We start from the raw sequence: 18,322 nt of genomic DNA, 5'->3' as shown, positions 1-18,322 counted from the left end.
AGTCAGGAACCTGGAGTTTGAGTTTCACTCTGCCATCCACGAGGTTTTTCATTGAGCTTCAGTTCCCTCATCTGTAAAATGGGACAATCTTGCTGCTTTGAGGAGCTCTTGGCTTTAGGGAGCCCCTTAAGGACTGATGCTTGTACCCCACGGGGTACAAGAGCCCAGGAAAGGGCAGGGGCTGGGCCTGTGGAGCCCACCTCAAGCAGCCTGGGAAGGGGAAGCAATGGCCAGGGTGCTGCCAAACTCCCTGGGAGGCTGTGTGGCTCCAGGCCTGTTGTCAGAGCTGGGTAGGTGCCAGGCCTGACCCGGCAGCCTCAGGAAATGCCTCTTGTGGCTGGGCCCAGAACCACATTTACACTGAAACCTGGGGATCCAGAAGCAGGCAGGCTGTTCCCCTCCACCTACCAAGTAGGTGTGCAAACGGAGCAGTGAGCTCAGCCCCCCTCACCCCCTGCAGGGGTCAGATGGAGTGCTGTGCCCTGCCCGAAGTGTGTGCCAGGCCTCGAGCTCAGTGCTGTGCAGGCATGGTAACGGATGCAGGAGGGCCTGGGGGGCAGGAACATGGGCTCTGCTGTCAGATGGCCCCGGGTTCGACTCCTGCTTGTCCCTAGTTGGTGACCTCAGGGAGTGACAACCTCCTGGAGCTTCAACCTCCTTTTCTGTGAAGTGGGGATAACCATGCTGCTGCTTGTGGGTGAGGAGGAGGTCTCTAAGAGCTCCCCACGGACTCAGGACACAAAAATAGGCTTAGTCAACAGCAGTCATGTGATTCCATTCCCTCAATCAGGACAGAGGACCTACCAGCTGCACGTGCAGTTTGAATTCCTGGGCCTCTGACTGGACAGTGGGGAGCAACTTGGCAGTTTCGATTAAAACCTCAGACGCCCCCACCCCATGTCCCAGCCATCCCCCTTCTCAGGCAGAGCTGCTCAGAGGAACCTCACCCACAGGCCCCAGGAGGCTGGCCCAGGATGCCTGCCATCGCATGGATTAATTGGGAAGGAAGCAGAAAGCCCAGCAGTTGGGGAGCTGGTTGAATACTTTCCTAACATAAAAAGTGGTGCAAGGCCAGGAGACCAAAATGAGCAAGTTAGAAAGATTCAGAGTGACTCCACCCAGTAGTTCTATGTGCCAGCTTATGAAGGCACCCATAGGTTCTGGGAGCACAGGGCGGGGCTACAGAGAGGGATGAATGAACGAATGGACTGCCCAGACCAAAGTCCCTTTAAGTCTCTCAAATTCAGCATGCAGCACGTACTGATGAGACATGGCCATTATGCCAAGTTCTAAGCAGCAGGTCTCAGCGCTGACAGCACGTTGGAACCCCATGCTCAGGGTGCCTGTGTCTAATAAAAAATGGTGATCTCTGGAGAAGGACCAGGCATCAGCGTTTTTAAAGCTCCCTGGAGGGTCCAACCTGCATCGATTAGGAGCCAGTTAGGTGGGAGCCATGAATCTGCATTTTGCCCAGTCATCCAAGGGAAGTCAGGAAATGCTGCTCTGGAGCACCTGGGTGGCTCAGTTGGTTTAAGAGTCTGACTTCGGCTCAGGTCATGATCTCATGGGTCTTGAGTTCAGGCCTGCATCAGTCTCTCTGCGCAGAGCCCACTTCGGATCATCTGTTTCCCCACCCCCCCTCTCTACCCTCTCCGGCTCTCTCTCTCTCTCTCAAAAAATAAGTAAACATTAAAAAAAATAATAAAAAGGAAACGCTGCTCTGAACAGGCCACACCCTGGAAGGTGAAGTCACCAGCCTTTACCGCTGGGACCCTGAGTCCAGGAGCTCCGTGGCCAGAAAGCCTGAAGCTGGCTGTGCTACAGCGCCCTCTGGTGGCCGGTTTTGCTGCAGGCTCAGGCCAGGGAGGACCCGCTTTGTGCCAGATACTGTGCTGAGTTCTTAATCCCCATCGTGTCAGTAGTCCCTGGGGAAATATTCCAGCAAGGAGATGCTGGAGGACCATTTTTAAGAGACTCAGGGATGCGAAGGTTATACATCTATACGTCTGTCCTGACCTGTAAAAGGATCCTGGGGCTAGTCCATATCTCTAACCCATTCTCTGGCATTCATCCCAACATTACAGTCACATTTCCTTAATGTATTCCTTATTAAAGTGTGCATAGCTGATATGAGCTGGGAGCTCCCTGTTCTCCTCAAGTTTTAATAGCAGGAAACGAGGTGTTTCGAATTTGCCAAGGTGGGAGGGGCTAGTGAGTCCAGGACCTCCCACGGATGCTCTTGGCCTCATTCCAGCAGGCTGGGGGTTTGTACTCTGGAGCCCACCGTGCACCTGCCTTCTCTTTGGCCCCTCTAAGCTGGTTGGGACCTCTGGCTCCCTCTTGCGGTCTGACTGTGCCCAGCAGGTGACCTCAGACTACCCTGTGGGTGGTTAGAGGCTGGAAAAGCTTCTGTTGGTTCCTCTGAGTCCTGACTACCTTCCCAGGCACCTTCTTATCTTCTTGGTTCTGGCGAAGGGGAGATGCGCGCAACTGGAAAATGGAACCTGGTAGCAGAGAAGGGGAAGGGGGGCAAAGGAAGACCCTCAAAGGTGGATTCTAGGCCCAAGTCAGTACGGCTCAGGTGAGGCCAGACCTGTGAGGTTTGGGGCACCCCTGGGTCTTTCATGTGATTGAATACAACCCTCTGTAGTCTCAGTGATTTAAACCTTTGAAACTTTGGGGCGCCTGGGTGGCTCAGTCGGTTAAGCGTCCGACTCAGGTCGTGATCTCACACTCCATGAGTTCAAGCCCTGCATCGGGCTCTGTGCTGACAGCTCAGAGCTTGGAGCCTGCTTCAGATTCTGTGTCTCCCTCTCTCTCTGCCGCTCCCCTGCTCATGCTCTGTCTCTCTGTGTCTCAAAAATAAATAAAAACATTAAAAAAAATAAACCTTTGAAACTTTAACACCAGTCCCCAAATCAGGCTTTTTCAGCGACCTTAGAAGACCCCCAATTTATTCTCTTTCCCTGCTGAGAAATACATACTCTGAAAGCCCTGCCATTTACTGTTCAGCCCACATTAAGCACCATACAAAGCTCCAAGTCTTCTGGGGGAAGATATTTTCCTTTTTATTCTTCTGAGATGGGAGTTTAGCTTTCTGCTGATTTCACCTGTGTTGGTGGAGGGACGATTTCTGTGGGTGGCATGGCAGTTTGGGGCTCTGTTACCAAATTCATGCATTCTGACACAGAATGGGTGCCTGCTCTGTGCCAGGAGCTCAACAGGCAGCCTTTGGAGCTGTCACTCAACAGGGCTGATCTCACACTTACTGTGTGTGTGTGTTTTAAGAGCTCGTGAAGGGGACACCCTGAGTCTAGCACTGTGCTTGATGCTTTCCCTACAGCATCGAAGACAATTAATCCTCACAACAGTCCCATGAGGAGAAAACTGGTAGTCTTCCCATTTTATAAATCAGCAAACTGAGGCTCTGAGAGGTCAAGGACAACTTGCCCTGGGGCTCTGGGCTGGGGGCTCTGTTGTGATGTTTTCTGCAGAGACAAGAAATCTCCCACAGTCTCCAGGGCTTGCTCAGGAGCTATTAGGGAGAGCATGTGAGTCCCTTGCCCTGGTCCCCAAAGGCTCCAGGAAGAGGGAAGGTGGGCCTGGTGACAGGCAGAGACAATGGAGGGCAGGTAGGATGGGGCATGGGCAAGCTGCCATAGAGCTGAAAGGACCCTCAGAGAGGGTGAATCTTCAGTGGGGATCTCTGTGGATTCACGATGGAAAACTGAGCTTAAAGAAGGAAAGGGGTGGGGCACCTGGGTGGCTCGTCCGTTGAGCTACTGACTTTGGCTCAGGTCATGATCTTGCGATTCGTGAGTTTGAGCCCTGCATGGGGCTCGCTACTGTCAGCATGGAGCCCAGTGCAGAACCTCTGTCCCCCTCTCTCTGCCCCTCCCCTGCTCACACTGCCTCTCAAAAATAAACATTTCAAAAACAACAGAAAAAAAAAACAAAAAAAAAAAGGAAAGGGGCTGGGCTGGGTCACACAGGGAGGCAGAAGCTGGGACAAAGGCAGACCCTCAGGGGGAACAGCCATTTGTGTCCCCAGCCTTCCCTTTCCCGTAGGGCAGCAGCGTGCCTCCTCCTTTCTGTCCACTGCAGGCTCACACCGAGCCCGGCACACAGTGGGCAGTCAGGAAACGCTGATGAATGAACACGAGTGAGCATGAAGCATCCACTGAGCCCTTGCTATACCCCCAGCACTGTCCTGCCCCTCCTTCTCTGTCCCCTGCCCCTGCTCTGGGATGGGGAGGGTCAAGGGTAAGTAGGGACAAGCAGGGGAGGCTGCCAGTCCTGCCGGGTGGCCTTAGCAGTGGCAGGTGACCAGAACCCAGCGACCTCAGAAGGTGATGTCCACCATCTGGTGGGTGGCAGAGATCCAAAGCCAGTTTAAGAGAAAGGCAGCTGCGGCTGGTCACAGTCCAGTAGAAACCTGCCATCAATAATATTGGCAAGTCCTCTGAAGCAACTTCCTGGGTTTTAAATCATGAGTTCAGAAACAATTAAGCATACTTTGAATCAAATAAGTTAAAAATAATGCATTTCATAAAAGGCTTGCTTTGAATTAAAAATGGATCTCGTTAAGCTTAAATGTTCTTGAATGCCCCGTTTGAAAACAATGTCTTTTTTAAAGCTATTCCTCTAAATGTGCCAGTGGTTTTATTTTTCTTTAATGTTTATTTATTTATTTTGAGTGGGGGAGGGGCAGAGGGAGGAAGAGAGAATCCCAAGCAGGCTCTGCTCTGTCAGCACAGAGCCCTCTGCAGGGCTTGATCTCACAAACCATGAGGTCATGACCTGAGCCAAAGTCGAGAGTCGGACACTTAAGTGACTGAGCCACCCAGGTGCCCTGAAAACAATGTATGTTTAAAAAAGAAAAAAAGATTGTCTTTAAGTCCTCATGCAGGTTTGTCAATAGCTGGATGTCAAACACCCCTGTTTTTGTTGGAATCGTATTCGTACTCAGCCTAATGTGTGCCAGAAGGTGGCAGTGCTTATGGCCAACCCATAGGATGCAGGTGTGGAGCCAATATAGGTGTACACCTGCCTGACCCATCCCCAGCTGTTACTCGGCCTCTCTGAGCCTCAGTTTCCTCACCTGTAGCTTGTTCATAACAGCACCTTCTTTTTTTTTTTCTTTTTTTAAATGTTTTTATTTATTTTTGAGACAGAGAGAGAGCATGAGCAGTGGAGGAGCAGAGAGAGAGGGAGACACAGAATCCAAAGCAGGCTCCAGACTCTGAGCTGTCAGCACAGAGCCCGACGCGGGGCTCGAAGTCACAGACCGTGAGATCATGACCTGGGCTGAAGTCGGACGCTTAACCGACGGAGCCACGCAGGCGCCCTGACAGCACCTTCTTTATAAGGTTGTGAAGCTACTGCATGGAAGCCTTCTTGCAGCTTGGCACCCGGTAAGCACTCAGGGAATCTGAGACTATTGTTCTTATGAACTCCGTGAATGTTTTACTTCATGCATGCTTGCCTCATAACAAGGCTGTCAGTACAAGCCCAGACTAGTAGCATCCGGGAAACCTGTAGAAAGGGAGAGGACGTAGTTTCCCTGGGTCGGGAGTGAAGAGCAGTGGATTGTGAGTTGAGAGCGGATTCCAGACCTGGCAGCAACGTCCTTCACTGCTGCCCTCCCTAGGGGCTCTAGACATGAGCCAGCTCGACAGCAGGAAAATGAGGGTCTAAGGCTGATATGAACGGTGAGTGGGTCTCATGTGGATTTAAGTTATGAAAAAGAAAAATTGAATGTCAAATACCCCCACTCTTGGCACAAATTAAAACCAAGTGATATGAAAGGCAGTAATTACCACTGTCATGAAATTCTATTGAAAGTTATGGCTGCGGCAGAAAGAACCCCTGCCCCCTCCTGTGTGGGTCTTACACCCCACGCTGAAATCTCTCCTCAAGCCTCATGAGCCTCCCCAGCATGTTGCAGAGGCAGAGCTGGAGAACCCCCCCTGCCCCCCACACTGAGTCCCCCAAATGCATCTCCTGCTGGTAGCATCTGGGCTGCGGGGATAGGCAGGTTGCACTGATGTTTCTCTAGTAGCTATGAAGGTCAGATCCTGCACGGGTGGCTTTTCTAATACATTTCTGGTCATGACTCCCAGAAGAAAGCCGATTCATTCTGTGAGCATTTAGTATGCACTGACTGTTTGTCAGGGCCTCTGCAGGATGGGAGGAAACCGGTGCAAACAAGGAACAGGCCTCATGGTCTCCTGGGGGAGGCAGGTGTGTGAGCAGACAATTGCAGGAGGATGGGGTGAGGCGCCTGGTGGACTGTGGGTACGGAGAGGGTGTGCTGGCTTTTCCTGGGAGAGCAGCGGGGACTGAGAAAAGCCTTCTGGAAGAGGAGACATCTAATCTGGAGATCTAAAGAATGAATAGGTCCTTGCAACCCCTACCATCTGCTAATTGCTGACGTTCGAAGCAGTGGGTCCCTGTTAGCAAGGGTGGGCTGTAAATTGGCCCCCTTCTCCTGGAAGGCAATTGGTACTCTTTGGGGAGGCTGAGGACCCAAAGTTTGCACTGCTGGAGAAAGTCTTGGTGGGGACATTGAGAGCCACAGGTGCAGGAATGTTTGTTGCCTCGTTGTTTGTAAAATACAAAGTTGGAAACAACTGAATGTCCTCAACAGGAGACTAGATCCAGAACTGCAGGTGGATTCCTGCGGCAGAATACTGGTTCCTCTGCTTTCTCTGTGGGAGAAAGCTGCCGGCTTCAGGGCTTCGACACTGATAAAATCTCAAATCCACAGTTGAGGGCAGATCACATTGCGGAAGGGTAAGTGCAAAGTGATGAAATAGTACTGTGTGGAGCTCAGACTGCAGTTCAGTGTGAAGTTCAAGTTCACAGACCAGGGGTGGGAATGTGGGGCCAGGACACTGGCCACCTTTTGGGGGTGAGGGAGATGCATGGGGTCTGGAGGGTACCTGAAGGGCTCAACTTCCATCTGTAATGTTTTGCCTCTTAAGACAAATCTGAAACATGTAAGGAAAACCTTTAGAGGCTCATAGAACTCCATGGAGGGTCTGTAGCTGCTGTTTTAATCTCTGTGCCTATCTTTACGTTCAGAATGTATCGTGAGTTTTAAAGGTGTTTTTTAAAGAACTGCCAGGCATTCTGTCTCTTGACCTGACTGCTGGTTACACAGGTATCTCTTTTTTTAACGATTTGTTACACTGTGTATCTGTTCTATACGCTTTTCTTTATGGAGGTGACATTTCAGTTTTTAAAAGTTAGGGGCTCCTGGGTGGCTCAGTCGGTTGGGCGGCCGACTACAGCTCAGGTCATGATCTCACGGTCTGTGAATTCAAGCCCCGCGTCAGGCTCTGTCCTGAGAGCTCAGAGCCTGGAGCCTGCTTCGGATTCTGTGTCTCCCTCTCTCTCTGCCCCTTCCCTGCTTGCTCTCAGTCTGTCTGTCTGTCTGTCTCTCTCTCAAAAGTAATAAACAATAAAAAAAAATTTTTTTTAAGTTAAAAAGAATGAGCAGGTGAGAGGCTGGGGGCAGAGAAGCAGCCTCAGGCAGGGGTGAGTGCAGAGGCCTGGGAGCTGGGCAGAGCCCTTTATGTACAGGTCCCCCAGGGATACGTGGTCCCCTGAGTGGCAGTCCTGCTCCCAGCCCTATCTGTGGTTGGGCCCCCCTCTCCCCACCTGGCACCTAGGGGCTAGGCCTGATTCAGCCCCGAGCCTGCATGAGGCTGGCTAGAAATGGAGCTCTCAGGGAGGGACACCAGCCGGAGGTGAGAGGAGGGCTTCAGTGAAGTCTTTCAACCAGTGCCTGCTGGGCATGCGGCCTGAAGGTGGGGGTTACTAGGAGCTTGGCATTTCTTGGAGGCAGCGGGGGCGGGGGGGGGGGGGGTGGTGGCAGGAGAGGGCAGAGCCCTGGGGGGAGGTACAGAGGAGCACCTCACGTGGTTCCACTGGCAGCTGTCTTTAGGAGCTGGGAGGCTTTTTCCTGGGCTTTCAGAAGGTTGGGAAACACACGGCATGTGCAAGGGTGATGGCAAAGCTGCGTTACTCTGGGGGAGAGAAAATAAGCTTCAAGTAGAAAAGGTTGGGTTCTTAAACTCTCTGGTGCTCTCTCTGTACCTGCATGAGATGGGAAGTCAGATCCAGGCAAGGGGCTTGGACTACACGAGGAAGCAGGGTGCCTGACTTGGGTGGGAGTGCAGAGTGATTGGTCCTACAAGTGATCCTATTAAGAAAACTCTCAGGGGTGCTCAATTGGTTGAACTTCCGACTCCGACTTCGGCTCAGGTCATGATCTCATGGTTCGTGGGTTTCAGCTGTGTCGGGCTCTGGGCTGACAGCTCAGAGCCTGGAGCCTGCTTCAAATTCTGTGTCCTCTCTCTGTCCCTCCCCTGCTTGTACTCGGTCTCTCTGTCTCTGTCTCTCAAAAATAAACATTATTATTTTTTTTTTAACTCTAAGGCATATAGGAAAGGATAGAGAAGGATTTTGCCCCAGACTAAGAAATAAAACATTGGAGGTAAAACTGCCCCCTTTGTACCTCCCTCCCCAGCACACACCCCTGTCATTTTCTCTATTCTTCCAGAGGGGCCAGAAGCCACTTTTAGTATGTGGAGCATTTCTCTGCACCACAGGCCTATAGGCATCCCTGAACATAGTCTAGGGAGTTGTTTTCCCTGCGTTTAAGCTTCATACAAACAGTATCTGTGTCCTGAGGACCCTGCTGCCCCTGGATATCCCCCGGGCATGCTTTCAAAATTGATTTTTGCTAAGTGTTGCAGCTCACGTGCTGTTCTTTTCTGTTTGTGAGAACTTTGAAATTCTCATGCCATACAATTCACCCATTTAAAGTGCAAAGTTCAGTGGCTTTCAGTGTGTTCGTGGAGTTGTGGAACTATGGCCACCATCAATGTGAGGACAGCTTCATCACCTAGAAAGGAACCCCACACCCCAATTCTCCCCTATCCAACCCTAGACAACCACTAATTGACTTTCTGACTATAGACTTGCCTTTCAGGACATTTCATATAAATAGAATCATGCAATATGTAGTCTTCTGTGACTGGTTAAAGCATTGCTTTCCATGCATGGATGTTCCATCCTACACACAATTTATTTATCTAAATAAAGGATGTAGAATCCTGCTTTCAGCCAAGATGGAGTAAAGGGACTGTATTTACCTTCCTGACTGAAAAAAAAAAAAACTAAAAAAAAAAAAAAATCAATGAAACAACAGTTCTCGAGATGCTGGACATCAGGCAATGAAGGGCAGTGCTTCTTGAGAGATGGGGACAAAGGAGGTGAGCCCTCTGATTGCCTTGGCTTTACTGCCTGGAGACGGTCTCCAGGCCGAGGACAGGGAGGGAAACACAGGTGGTGCCCAGTGGGCTCCTCAAGTCGAGGAGAAGCAGCTAGAAGTTCAGGGAAGCCAAGGTGGCTAGAATTCAGTGTAGCCTACTGGAGATGAGAGAGAGAGAAAGCAGGCTGGAGAGATGCCCAGGATCCTCTCTGAGCACTCAGCTTGAGTGCCCATTGGTACATATGTGCAAGGAAAAGACCCAAGGCTGGGGAAAGAGCCCTCTGTGTGGATCAGAGGGAACAATCCTCAGAACCCACATAGGGGTGGAACAGGATCTGTTCCCAGAAGCCAGACTGCAGAAGCTCATGATTTAGGGGTTACTATATAAAATACCAAGAAAGTACATCCTAGAAAAAAGCCTGATAATTTTTATGAGAATTCAGAAAATATCCAGTGCTCAGTAAGGTAAAATTCACAATGTCTGATACCCAATCAGAAATAACCAAACATGAAAAGAAAGTAGAAATATCAATCAATTAAAACTGACCCAAAGCCGGGGTGCCTCAGTGGCTTAGTTAAGCGTCTGACTCCTGATCTCAGTTCAGGTCATGATCTCGCAGTTTGTGAGTTTGAGCCCCATGTCGGGCTTTGCGCTGATGATGTGGACCTTATTTATGATTCTTTTTCTCCCTCTCTCTGCACCCCACCCCCGCTTGCACAATCTCTCCCAAAGTAAGTAAATAAACTTAAAGGACCCAGGGGCACCTGGGCGGGTCAGTTGGTTAAGCGTCTGACTTCAGCTCAGGTCATGATCTCACAATTTGTGGGTTTGAGCCCCACATTGGGCTCTGTACTGACAACTCAGAGCCTAGAGCCTGCTTCGGATTCTGTGTCTGCCTCTCTCCCTGTTCCCCACTCACACTCTATCTCTCAAAAATAAACATTAAAAAAAAAACTGACCCAAAACCAACACAATGTTAGAATAATCAAAGACATTAAAGTTATTATAACTGTATTCCATGTATTAAAAAAGTTATGTAGAGGATGACTAGGCAGGAGCACATAGGATTTTTAGGACAGTGATATTATTCTGTGTGTTACTATCATGGTGGACACATGTCATTATACGTTTGTGCAAACCCACAGAAAATATAACCTGAAGAGTGAACCTTAATGTAAACTGTGGATTTGGGGTGATAATGATGTGTCAGTGTAAGTTCATCAACTGTATCAAATGCACCACTCTGGTGGGGATGTTGATAGGGAGGGAAGCTGTGCATATGTGGAGATGGGGGGGTGTATGGGAAATCTCTGCACCTCCCACTCAGGTTTGCTAAAAGATTATAGCCCATTAAAAAAAAAAAAAAAAAACCCAGAGATATGGAGGATAGAAAAACCCAAATCCTACTTCTAGAGATGAAAAACATGCTGGTTGGGATTAACAGCAGATTAGACATTGCAGATAAAACAATTAGTAAACTTGAAGACACAGGACTAGAAAGTATCCAAAAATGAAGCCCAGAGGAAAAAAATAATTAAAAAAAAAACAACAGAGCACCACTGAGTTGTGGTACAATTTTAAGCAATCTAATCTGCACGTAAGGGAAATCTCAGGAGGAGGAGGGGATAATGGTGCAAAAGAAAAAAATACTGGAAGAAATGATGGCAGAAAATTTCCAGATTTGATGAAAACTATAAACCCACAGAGCCAAGAAGTTCAATGGACCCCAAACACACTAGGCAGAAGGAAAACTACACCAAAACATGTCACAATGAATTACATAAATAATTGATAAAAACCAGTGGTAAGGGGCGCCTGGGTGGCGCAGTCGGTTGGGCATCCGACTTCAGCCAGGTCACAATCTCACGGTCCGTGAGTTCGAGTCCCGCGTCAGGCTCTGGGCTGATGGCTCGGAGCCTGGAGCCTGTTTCCGATTCTGTGTCTCCCTCTCTCTCTGCCCCTCCCCCGTTCATGCTCTGTCTCTCTCTGTCCCAAAAATAAATAAACGTTGAAAAAAAAAAAAATTAAAAAAAAAAAAAAAAAAAACCAGTGGTAAAAAGATCTTTGAAGTAGCCAGAGAAAAACATCATGTTACAGAGGAACCAAAAAACACAAGGATTCTCTTTGGAAACCATGTGAGTGAGGTGACAATGAGGACAAATCTTTAAAATATCAAAGGTGGGGGGGAAACCGTGTCAACCTGAAATTCTATGGCCTGCAAGGGTGTCATAAAGAGTCTTCAGGGGTACCTGGTCAGCTCACTCAGTAGAGCATGTGACTCTTGATCCGGGGGTTGTGAGTTCAAGCCCCACATTGGGGAGCAGAATTTACTTAAAAAAAAAAAAGTTTTTCAGATAGCCAAAGCCAAAGTAATTAATCTCCAACATGTATAGAAAATGTTAAAGGAAGACTTTCAAGCAGAAGAAAAAGTATTCCAGACGGAAATATAGATCCACACTGAGGAACAAAGAACACCAGCGACAGTGACTGTGTGGGTGGCTGGCATAGTAATGAAGCTTCGACGAACTGTCATCTGGAGTTGCAAAGGCAGGCAAAGCCATCCCAGAGGTCACATGATTTAACATTCCTTTATAAAAGTAAAAGTCATTCCCGCTATAGCAGTGGACGCACTCCTGTGTTTCTATGGTGACGAAATGCAGGAAACCTTCGGCAATGTGTCTGCACATGGAACTCTTCCAACCACCATCACAAAGTTTTCTCAGGCTGATGCACTATTTTGCTACTCTTTTCTTAATTACCCACTTTGTTGGACAGCCATTCATGTGACATCTGCCCTGTGCAAAAGCATTGTCCCTGGCTATGAGGAGAAAATAAAGACGAAACAAGAAATTACCCAGGTTTTAAGGATTTCACAACTCAGAACACATTGCCTTGATAGAAGGTAATAAATCGAATTCCCTTATGAAAGGAAGAAATACAGAGAAGAGAGGAAGAGATTTCTCCTAGCCAGAGATCTCAGGAAGGCCATTTTCTAGGGAACCCTCTAAAGCATGAGAATTTAGAAATATTTAGTTCAGAAAGCCTGCAACTTATTTGTCATTGGTTAACAACTTATTAAAATATTAAATTTCTGGGGCACCTGCGTGGCTCAGTCGGTTAAACATTCGACTTCAGCTTAGGTCATGATCTCACGGTTTGTGAGTTCGAGCCCTATGTTGGGCTCTGTGCTGGCAGCTCAGAGCCTGGAGCCTGCTTCGGATTCTGTGTCTCTCTCTCTCTCTGTCCCTCTTCCCTGTTTCTCTCTCTCTGTCTCAAAAATAAATATTAAAAAAAAAAAAACAAGAAAGAAAGTGGATTCTGACTGTACTTAAGAGTCCAGGCATGGAAACCAATTTGACAATAAATTTCATATTAAAAAAAAAAAAAAAGAAAGAAAATACAGACCTTGCTAAAGCCAAAAACAAAACAAAACAAAACCAAAACAGAGTCCAGGCAAATCAAGGGTACTTGGTGGCTCAGTTGGTTAAGCATCTGACTTTTGGTTTGGCTCAGGTCATGATCTCATGGTTCGAGTTCGAGCCCCATGTTGAGCTGTCCGCACAGAGCCTGGAGCCTGCTTCAGGTTCTGTGTCTCCCTCTTTCTCTGCCCCTCCTCTGTTCACACTCAGGCTCTCTGTCAGTCTCAAAAATAAATATTAAAAAAATTTTTTAAATATTAAATTTTGAGTTAAAATATTAAAGTTTCTCCTTCTGCTTCATCCTGCCCTCCCCCACCTTCTGTTATCCTACTGTGTTTGAGTTGGGAGGAGAGAGAGAGGACGGAAATGAGCACAGACATGAGGCAGTGGCGTGGGGAAGATAGTTTTTGCCCCCACGATGTCTAGATTAACTATCTCCAGAGGCTGGTGAGAGGGTGAGTGGCCTTGGAGATCACCACCGCACTTCCGGCTTGTGCACAGACTTCCCAAGCGTGTGGGCGATATGAACAGAGAGTCTGATGATATTTTGGTTTGGGAAGTTTAGGAACCTCTGGAAAGTCTGACTAGTTTGAATTTGATTTAATTTCAGACTCCAAGTACTCTCTGCCTTTATTTTCTCTTGGTTTAGCAAACCCCTTTTTGAGCCTTGTAGTCTGCATTGTCTTTGCTAAGGAAAGCCACAGGAAGGCATTGCCTGGGGCCTAGGACCTGGTACTTGCAGAAGGAAATCTCCTATCTCTTCATTAACCAGCTTTGGGAAGTCACAGGCCTGGAGGCCGTGGACTGGGGCTGGCTCACCTTTGGATTCCTCTTTGCACAGAACCTGGGCAATGGAAAGCATTCAGTAAAACACTGGAGAAGGAAAGAAAGAAGTTCCTCTTCCTGCAAAAGTAAAATCAGAAGTATTCAAGGCCATATCATTCCACCCCTTCCGCGAGGCCTCCAGTCAAGCTAGATGTTTGCTGTTGCCCAGATAGCCCGTGCCTTCCTCCTGGAAGGCCCTCGCCCACCCCCCATGTACACACAGCCCACTCTGTCAGAATCCAGTCTGTTTCCTGGATGTAACCTCCTCCCAGAAGCCTCTTGTGATTGTACCCTCCACCCCCACCAATCTCTCGCTTCTTCCTGTTTGGTCCTCTCTTCCTGGGCCAGACTGACTTGTGTTTTCCCCAGCCCTAAGTGTTTAGGCACCAGCCCAGGCTGGGGAGGGGTAGGAGGCAGAAGAGGAAGTGGGAGAGAACCGAGAGAAGCTGGAACTGGGCCTGTACTGGGGCCTGGACAGTGAGGGGGAGACAGTTTGAGGGGAGGCCGAGTGGGGGGCAGAAGGCCACTCAGGGCCTCGGCCAGTGTCTGGGCTTCATCTGGTGGGAGTCATGGAAAGGGGGCTGTTGAACAGGAGAGTATTTGTACCAGGTTCTAGAAGGTTCCTTGGGCTGCCACACTGAGAATGAGCTGAGGGGATGGAAAGAGGTCAAGAGGTGGCTGGAGGCCATTGACTGTCACCTGAGCAGGGGGAGGTGATGGAGGTCTGGACTAGGATGAATGGGGCAGGAAGTGGCACATTGGGGGTCACGTAGGCAGTAAAATCAATAGGACCTGGGGCGTTAGTGGGGAAGAGCCCTGTGCAGTCTCATGGGAGCCGCCTGAAAGCTTCCTCTTTGTGCCAGCATGCATCTTGCAGCTTCGGTGCTGTTTGACTGCCAGGAGGCACTGCGGCAGCCCGGGGTCTCTGGTCCATGAGTCCGTTCCTCATGGTGGCGGTCCAGTCTCCTCCTCCCAGGATATGCAACCCAGGCCTCTGCTGACGGCCAGACTGGCTAGCGGCTGAAACTGTGTCCCTGAGATCAGCTAACGTGCGATTCCCCCCCAACTCCTACCCTGGTGGACCCCAGCTTGGCTCCAAATGCTCTCTTGTAGAGAGAAAGCTTCTCATCCGGTTCTGAGTTGGGTAGTGGTTCCTTGTCTTTTGAGCACGGAGGAAGAGAGGTGGAAACCCCCTGAATTCAGGGTGTGGCACATGGACAGGAAGTTTCTGTTAAAACCCTGGTCAGCTGCCCTCCACCCTCCCCTCCGAGAACATATGTGACGAGCGTTACTTACTGAATGCTCAGATCTGAAGTCACCAACAGGAGCATCAAGACGGGCCGTGTGTAACTTGTGTACCAGTAAACTCCCCCTTGGTGAGTGATGGAGACTCAGGCAGAAGCAGGAGGCAAGCTGTGAACTTGGTGGATTTGGAGGCTCTTACATACTGAACTATGTCCCTCCTAAATTCATAGGTTGAAGCCCTAACCCCAATGTGACTACATCTGGGGATGGAGCCTCTAAGGAGGCACCTAAAGGTGAAATGAGGTCATGAGCAGGGGGGTCCTGACCCAATGGGACTGGTGCCCTTATGAGAAGAGACCCCAGATCGCACGCTGTGTCCACACGTCTGTGGAGGGCAGGCCACGTCTACCAGCCAGGACATGGGCTCTCACCAGAAGCTGGCTGGTACCTCAATCTGGGACCTCCCAGCCTCCAGAACAGTGACAACTTAGTTTCTGTTGTTGAAGCCACCTCGCCTGTGGGATTTTATTATGGTGGCTTGAGCCGACTAACATAGAGGCTTCTTCCGCAGCTCCTGGGCCCCTCCCTGCCCCTCCCATTGTCCCTCCCAGTTCCCAGAGGGGCTGGGAGCAGGATACTCCCGGTGTCAGGCCCAGGTCCTAGGGGCAGCAGCAGGACCCCCAACCCTGAGGACAGCCCTGGAAAGTTCCCAGCCTTTTCCTGCCTTGCCAGCTGGACCAAAGGCTCGTTCTTCCCACAGCTGCACCTGGCCTCAAGTACGTTAGCACCAAACGGGCGGAACACAGACCCTGCGTTCCCAACCTGGGCCTCTTTGTGGCATCCACTTCAGGGGAAACTTTCTTCCTCTTGCACTAGGGACCATCTCTGGGTGACCCCCTTTCTCTGGAGTGGACAGTGGGAGCAGTATCCCTGCTGGGGGGCCCCACTGAGCTGCCACTTGGGGCAGGGGAAGGAGCGCTATGGTTGTCCCCTCCTCTTCCCACTTTCTGCACTTACGTACTGTCTGTGATCCATACTTCAAATCCACATATCCAGATCCCCGAGGGTCAGTGATTTCTGGAACCCTGCCCAGGGCATTTGCCTGGTGTCCCCTTGATGTCTTGTTACCTCTTCCCCTTCCCAGAGGGGGACAGAGAGAGCATAGGGAAGGCCCAGGTGGGCCATATTCGGTGTGGGGGGGGGGGGGGGGGGGTGGTGACTGGAACGTGCCTCCAAAATGCTTTAGTTGTAAAAGTAATATCCTACCAAGCCCCGGATCCTGGAGCCCAGGAAGCAGGGATAGACTGTTTGAGGTGGTGGCTTTCCTTGTGAGGGGGACCCAGGTCCCTACCTCCAACACACCATCTGGGAGGAAATCTTGGGTGGGATTGGGCAGCACAGTTATGACCCCAGCTCTGCAGCAAGAGGCATCTGTGTGGCTCTCAGCCCCTCGGAAGCAGAGGAACTTCACTGAGGGAAGGATCATTTGGCCCCCCCCACCCCCTAACTGCAGGTGACGTATCTCACAGTCCTGCCTCCCCAACCTCCTCACAGAAAAAAAAAAAAAAGGGAAAACCCTTGGGTCCTATGAATGAGAAAGACATGAACACTGGTAAAATCCGAGTAAGTCTGTGGTCACTTAAGACATTGTGAAAGTGTCCATTATCTGGTTTGGTAATGTGCTAATACGTAAGATGCCATCATTGGGAGGAAGCTGGGCGACGGGTCAAGAGACCGCTATACTTTTCTTTGTAACTTCTTGTGAATCTATAATTCAAAAGAAAAAGGATTTTTAAAATGACAGACCCACAGAATAGGGTAAACTATTTGCAGATCATAAATCTAATAAGGGACTTGTATCCTGAATATATACAGACAACTCAAGTATCCATTAACTGATGAGTGGATACATAAAATATGGTATATCCATACAGTGCCGCGAAAAACTAACAGGTGTTGGAAACCAGCCTGGGCTGCAGCAGGTGGAACCCTGTGTGTCCTGAATACTCGTCTGTGGTCACACACAACCCAGTGCCCACTCTACTGGTAGAGCTGGTGCCCTTGCCTGGGACTCGCTCTGAATTGCAGCTGTCTTCAGCCCCCTGGCACAGTGCTAATGGTACTCCTGCATCCCTTACTGCGTCCTCACAGCAGCCTTATTAGGAGGTGCTGCCGTTATTCCCATTTCACAGATGAGGAAACTGAGGCTTGGGGAGATGATCCCCCAGTGGCAGAGTGGAGAGTGGCGCAGGTGGGAACAGAATACAGGTCTCTTACACCAGAGGGTTTTGGTCTGTGGAGATTTCTGAGGCTGCCGCCTCCCTGCCTGCCCCTTTGTCAGGCTCGCAAGTTGCAGCCTCCTTTGAGCAGCTTGGGGACTGTAAATGACCCCATACACCCCTGTAGCCATGTCACGTGCATGACTGTGTGGTGTGAAGAAATGTGATCTCCAGCTTCCCCTCTTTGCCAGCTGGGCCGGGAGGGCCTTTCATTGGTACCAGGCAGGAGTCTGTCCTGGCATGGCCAGGTAGTACCAGGCATGGCCACGAGATGGCACACCCACCTCCAGCTCTGTCTGGATTTCCTTGCGCTTCTAAGGCATCGCGGTACCAGGCATGGCCACCAGGTGGCACACCTACCGCAGCTCTCAGTCTCGGGGCTGCTGCCTGCAGACCTTGGTGGTTTTTGTTCTATGGTTTTGCTGTTTTTATCTTGGATTATACAAAAAGGGGCAATCACACTTGTGTCAGGACCCAGTGCTGTGGCTGAGAGTTATCCTCCCCCCACCTCCCTTTCCCATGTAGTAAGGGCTAGACTGCTTCCCACGGCCCCCACATGTGGGCCTTCTGTAGTGCCTGCTTCCCCCCTCGCCCCCCAGCTGAGCTCAGGCTGGTAGGGGGAGAACTAATCCTCTGGTCACAGGATGAGAGAACCAGCAGTGGGGCAGGCCTGGCACACAGGTCTGCGGAGCCCTTTAAGCGTGAAAACAGAAGCTCCTGGACCCGCTGTCACATGGAATCCCAGGCTCCAGAGGCAAGGCCTGGGAACCTGCATCTTCATAAACTCTGCACACGGGATTGAGAACTTCTGGTCTGTGGTGCCGGGTTGCAGCTGGGCCTCCTCGTTTGCCTCACCACCTGCCGCTCTGATGCCAACCTGAGGGGGTGACCTTCCCCAGGAGAGGGACTGCCCTGTTTCTCTCTGCTTCTCTGAGGCTACTCGTTAAGAGGACCTGAGGAGCTGGGACAATAAACAAATGCGCCTCCCTACCCAGGGAGACCTCTGACCACAGGGCTGTGAGGAAGGTGAGGCGGCCCTGAGGGACCCTCCAGACTAGGAGGAGGCTCCCTCACCTCCACGGGGCCCGCTGGCTGAGGGTGAGGTGAGATTGCGTTGTGGCCTCTGGGCTGGAAGGCAGGCTGCAGTTTAACGTTGTCTGGCGGTGTCTGGGGGCAGGAGCAGTTCTGGTGGTTGAGGGCAGATGCTGGGCCCAGGGGAGGTGACTGACCAAGACCCAGATGCCTTCCCTCGCCCTCTACCAGCACTGGC

The sequence above is a fragment of the Puma concolor genome, chromosome A2 (genome assembly GCF_028749965.1).
Source record: "Puma concolor isolate L17-30 chromosome A2, mPumCon1.1.hap2, whole genome shotgun sequence".
Lineage (NCBI taxonomy): Eukaryota > Metazoa > Chordata > Mammalia > Carnivora > Felidae > Puma > Puma concolor.
Note: the sequence above shows the minus strand (reverse complement) of the source record.